The 6256-nt window shown below is 33.8% G+C and overlaps 1 protein-coding gene across 1 annotated transcript in view; it reads right to left on the reverse strand.

The window, feature by feature from the left end:
• Positions 1-836, reverse strand: part of LOC112466734 (brain-specific angiogenesis inhibitor 1-associated protein 2-like protein 1) — a gene marked incomplete at its 3' end in the record, with an annotated part of 69862 nt that extends 69026 nt beyond the window's left edge. The window contains exon 1 of the mRNA XM_025035002.1: positions 673-836. The remainder of the gene's footprint in view (positions 1-672) is intronic.
• Between the last annotated feature and the right edge of the window lie 5420 nt (positions 837-6256).

The raw sequence follows: 6256 nt of genomic DNA on the forward strand, positions 1-6256 counted from the left end.
GAGAGAGAGAGAGAGAGAGAGAGAGAGAGAGAGAGAGAGAGAGAGAGGGAGAGAGGGAGAGAGAGAGAGAGAGAGAGAGATATCGTACATGTTATTTGTTGGGGAATTCAACAAGAATCATGATAGTTACAGTTTATGCGTATCAGATCTATTTTTTTCGCGTATAAATTAAAAATTGTCGCGATCAACTTAAATCTCTTATTATCAGACAACACGCATGTCTAAAAGACGTCATAAAAAATATCTTTAAAACGTCTTTCAGACATACATATCTAAAATATGTCTTAGATATATGTCTTTACAACGTGTTTTAGACATGCGTGTTGTCTGGGATATATAATCTCTCTTTTTTTTCTGTTGAATTATTGTAGCTTTTTCCGTTCTGGAATATTTTTTTACAACTGTGTGAAATTAAATTAAAACAATTCACCTCACGTTCTGCGCGCACGAGCGTTTTCCACTTCAATAATTCAGGACAAAATTGATACAGGAGCTCCAATCAGCGATCCCAATTTCTCGTATAATTACCTTACGGTATCGTAACCTACAGCGATGTTAAAAAAAAAACCCGTCGCCGAGCTCACGTATTCCAATGTTCGCGGAACATTTCGGTGTCACGTTCGCTCCGAGCGACCGTAATTTCCCCTGCTGGTCGGCTTACGCGAAGCTCACCTGAGATCCTACGTGCAGAGAGAGTCAGTGGATCAGAGATCACGGGTGGACGAGTATCGAACCACCGCGCCAGACGGAGGTAGGTGCTGCTCTCGGGAGAAGCAGTTCGGAGCGGAGCACCACGCGGACGAGCGTACGACACAGGGACGATCCGCTTGGCACGACGCGCGCGAGATTACTGACGCGGGACGCGGCCGCAAGAGCGGCGGAGCCGTTCGGCCGGCTCGGCGCGGCTCGACCCAACGGGGGGTAGGCACGCGCGTATCATACACTCTCAACCCATTAATCCTTTGTGTCTTCGAGGGAGAGAGAGAGAGAAAGAGTAGTTTAAATAATAATCTTCCCCGCAGCACTGCTCACCCCTACACGACTCCCGAACCCGTAGCGGAGTCCTTCCTTCGGAGGAAACGGGAGTTCGCGTGGAAATAAAGTCCCTTGCATTATATAACTGTATACCCTTGCCCAAAGATATCCGAACGTTCGTAGGTGTGTCATGTTCATGGAGAGAGATAAAATTAAAATTCTGGTTATCCTTCGTGATCTCTTGCAACAAAAATGTGTATTACGATGTTTGAACTTTTATGAGTAATGAAATTTTCTAAATGTTAACGTTTCTGAAATAAGTTTGTTATGTTTAGAACGCGTGGCGTTTGTTTTTTCTGTCGAAGAAAAAATGGCATTAATTTAATTTGACTCATTACTGATAGTTGTTATTCGAGAGACTTTAAAAAATCATCAATTTGAAGGGACCAATATTTTCGTGAAATTTTCTCGTTAATTCGTGAAAAGACAAATTTCATTATTTTAGTATATATTTCCATTGCAATACAAAAGTATGTAATAAAGATGTACATACAAACTATTCGAATTCGAATTTCTATTATTCGAATCCGAACTATTCGAATCTAGATGGTTCAAATACGAATCATACACATTGTCAATTTTATTTCCCATATTTATAATTTTATTTAAAATTATATTTCTCGTTAATAAGCAAAAGTATGATCATGTTAATAGGTACATTCAGTGAGTGCATTCAGTATTAACCGCACTGAGCGGCTAAGTAGCAGTCAAATTTATTTCTAATTTTTGACATGCGTTATCATAACCCTATCAATTTGTAAGTAAAAGTTTGAATATATGTAAATAGTTATTTGTGTCGCCTTCGGCTCGTGCGTAAACTCCGCACCCGGGAATTTTCATCTTTACACACGACTTACACTCTCTATTTTATGTGGCAAGTGCCTGGAAAGTGGTCTATCACGCACGCGTAGCGTGCGCAATCTTTCCATGCACGTGTTGCATAAAATATAGTAAGCTATAAGTATTGATAATAAAATAAACTGTATTATTTTATTTTAATTTCTATGTATGTAATTGGTGTCGCCTAATTGTTTCACTTACTGCGACATTAAATCTCTACTATTATACACTCGTACAAAAAAAATAGGGAACACTTCATGAACCCTAAAAATTAGGCTATTTTCAAACCGCTGTAAATCGGCGAAAAATTATCGTTAAAAAAAATCTAAAAAAGCATTTTAAAGCTTGAAGTTTCAACTTTAACGCACTTTCAGTGGATTTTCAAAATTTTTTTATTTTCTCTGTTGTACGCCTTAAAAAAGAACACATTGTTTTGTTCCTTAAAATTAACTTATGTTTGACTACATGAAACTCAATTAAAAAATTTTTTTCAAAAAATTCAATTAACTTTTCATAAACTACACAATTTTACCTACAAAATGCTTTTTTTTTTAATTTTCCTACGATTTTTTTTGACCGATTTACACGACTTTGAAGCAAACCCTGTATTTTTTAGAAAAAATGACGTAACTCGATGAAAAATCATCGTAGAACAAACAAAAAAAAGCATTTTAAAGCTCAAAATGTCAGCTTTAACGTGGTATCGGTGACTATAAAAAATTTTTCTGTCTTCCTTGTTTGGTGCTAAAATTAAAAATGTTGATTTATTCCTTAAAATTACACATTTTTAACATTCTGCAGTTTGATGAAAAAAATTTTTTCACCAAATTCAATACAAATACCACAAACTGTAACATTTTACCTACAAAATACTTTTTTTAAAATCTTCCTACGATTTTTTTTACCGATTTACACAATGTTGAAGTTAACCCTTTTTTTTTTGAAAAATGATATTTACCGCCGACATTAACATTAACCAATGTGCACCACGTGGAGGTTGTCGGTCGGATTTTGCACATTGTGTGTGTGTGTGTGTGTGTGTGTACGTGCGCGCGCGTGCCTTTAAAATTGTGTATTACCTTCTCTCTGATTAATTACTGCTTGCAATCGCTCTCGCATGTTTATGCATCTTTCAATTGCGCTTTGTGGAATTTCGCGTCAAATTTGCCTAAGCGCTTCTCCCAATTGGTTCAGATTATATGGCTGCTTTAATCGTCATTCCATTTCGTCCTAAATGTGTTCAATGAGATTTAAATATTGGCGGGATTCTGTCACAAGTCACGTATTACAAGTCACGTGATTGCATACGGCGTGAAGTTTGCGGCAAGACGTTGATTTTTAGAGAAATGCGTACAAAAAGTTTATAAACACAGTACACAGCCGATTCTTGTAGTGTGAAAAACAAAACAAAATTTTGATTCGCTTGTTACGCTGCGAGACTTATCAAAATTTTGTTTTGTTTTTCACACTACAAGAATTGGCTGTGTACTGTGTTTATAAACTTTTTGTACGCATATCTCTAAAAATCAACGTCTTGCTGCAAACTTCGCGCCGTATGGCGATCGTGGCGCAGAGATATGTGCGCTGGTCTAGTGAGCCGGAGAACCGAGTTCAAATCCGGTTAGGACCAAAGACGGTTTTGTCAGATTTCGATCGCCACCTCTCGGATGTCATGGGGATGGCAACCCACCGAGAGTATTGCTGCTGCTTGCCCAGCTCTCTATATATTTAGAGAGGGTCCCTAAGTTGGGGCAATGCAATGGTCAGGTAATACACACTTTTAAAAGCACGCGCGCGCACGTACACACACACACAGCAGAGAGAGTTTGGAGTCATTTAAATACTGTAGAAATGACGAGCTGCGGAGTCCTTATCTCTGCTGTGACACACACACACACACACACACACACATACACACACACACACACACACACACACACACAATGTGCAAAACCTGACCGACAACCTCCACGTGGTGCACATTGGTTAATGCTAATGTCGGCGGTAAATGTCATTTTCCAAGAAAAAAAGGGTTAACTTCAACATTGTGTAAATCGGTAAAAAAAAAATTGTAGGAAGATTAAAAAAAAAGCATTTTGTAGATAAAATGTTACAGTTTGTGGTATTTGTATTGAATTTTGTGAAAAAATTTTTTTTTATCAAACTGCAGAGTGTTATATATATAAAAGTGTGTAATTTTAAGGAATAAATCAACATTTTTAATTTTAGCACCAAACAAGGAAGACAGAAAAATTTTTTATAGTCACCGATACCACGTTAAAGCTGACATTTTGAGCTTTAAAATGCTTTTTTTTGTTTGTTCTACGATGATTTTTCATCGAGTTACGTCATTTTTTCTAAAAATACAAAGTTTGCTTCAAAGTCGTGTAAATCGGTCAAAAAAAATCGTAGAAAGATTTTAAAAAAAGCATTTTGTAGGTAAAATGTTACAGTTTGTGGTATTTGTATTGAATTTTGTGAAAAAATTTTTTTCATCAAACTGCAGAGTGTTAAAAATGTGTAATTTTAAGGAATAAATCAATATTTTTAATTTTAGCACCAAACAAGGAAGACAGAAAAATTTTTTATAATTACCGATACCACGTTAAAGCTGACATTTTGAGCTTTAAAATGCTTTTTTTTGTTTGTTCTACGATGATTTTTCATCGAGTTACGTCATTTTTTTCTCAAAAATACAGGGTTTGCTTCAAAGTCGTGTAAATCGGTCAAAAAAAATCGTAGGAAGATTTTAAAAAAAGCATTTTGTAGGTAAAATGTTACAGTTTGTGGTATTTGTATTGAATTTTGTGAAAAAATTTTTTTTATCAAACTGCAGTGTTATATATAAAAATGTGTAATTTTAAGGAATAAATCAATATTTTTAATTTTAGCACCAAACAAGGAAGACAGAAAAATTTTTTATAGTCACTGATACCACGTTAAAGCTGACATTTTGAGCTTTAAAATGCTTTTTTTTTGTTTGTTCTACGATGATTCTTCATCGAGTTACGTCATTTTTTCTCAAAAGTACAGGGTTTGCTTCAAAGTCATGTAAATCGGTAAAAAAAAATCGTAGGAAAATTTAAAAAAAAAAAAGCATTTTGTAGGTAAAATTGTGTAGTTTATGAAACGTTAATTGAATTTTTTGAAAAAAAATTTTTTAATTAAGTTTCAAGTAGTCAAACATAAGTTAATTTTAAGGAACAAAACAATGTGTTCTTTTTTAAGGCGTACAACAGAGAAAATAAAAAAATTTTAAAAATTCACCGAAAGTGCGTTAAAGTTGAAACTTCAAGCTTTAAAATGCTTTTGTAGATTTTTTTTACGATAATTTTTCGCCAATTTTGAAAATAGCCTAATTTTTAGGGTTCATGAAGTGTTCCCTATTTTTTTTGTACGAGTGTATAAAGAGAGAAAGTTTGTTTGATTGTCTGTTTGTTCGCGAACTAGTCATTCATTAATTGACCAAATCTTAAACAATTATATATGAAATAGAGATTGAATTTTCCGGACATGGTGACCATAAGTTTTGATTTTTTGTTAGGATGTTCTCCGAAGTGATTGAATAATTTTAACATGAGATTCTGTAGTTTGTTTGATTATCTGTTTGTTTGCGAACTACTCATTCATTAATGGACCAAATCTTAAAGAAGTATGTATGAAATAGAGATATAAATTTCCGAGCATGGCTACCATGGGGTTCAATTTTTTGTTTTGCGACAATCAGAAAAAAAATTTTTAAACAATTTTCTTGAAACCGGTGCAAAATTTTTTTAATTTTTTGGGGATTGCGATAATGGGTTTAATTTATACTTGAGCTGTAGTGGGGGAACAGTAAACATCGTTTCAGAAATCGGCCTGAATCTTTTTGCGATCATATTGCATTAATAAACCAATTTTATTGCTTCGATCAAAGTAGGAAAACAAAAAACATCATATATCCAGAAGTGTTATAAATAAATATAAAAGTAAAAAATAAGACCAAAAAAATGAGAATAAAAAAAAATAGGAACTGTGGGCGAAGCCGCGGGGCTGGCTAGTAAAATATATTTTGTTAGTTTTATATTAAATATTTAAATATGTTTTTTTGCTTTAAAGAGAATTTATATTATATAATTAATATTATTTTTCCAGATTAAAATATCCTCTTATTATGTGTTAAAATTTAATATAATAATAATTATATTATTAATTAACAATTATATTTCAACGATTCAATTCGATTCGCTTCGATTTGAATGAAATTTTGTCGATTTGATTCAATTCGAATTCGAAAGAGGAAATAAAATTCGAATTGATTCGATTTAACATAAAAAATCCTCTATTTGCACATCTCTAGTATATAATATATATAATATTTTAAAATAAGCGTATATACGAC

Source organism: Temnothorax curvispinosus, unplaced genomic scaffold (genome assembly GCF_003070985.1).
Source record: "Temnothorax curvispinosus isolate PA1 unplaced genomic scaffold, ASM307098v1 QBEX01016525.1, whole genome shotgun sequence".
NCBI lineage: Eukaryota > Metazoa > Arthropoda > Insecta > Hymenoptera > Formicidae > Temnothorax > Temnothorax curvispinosus.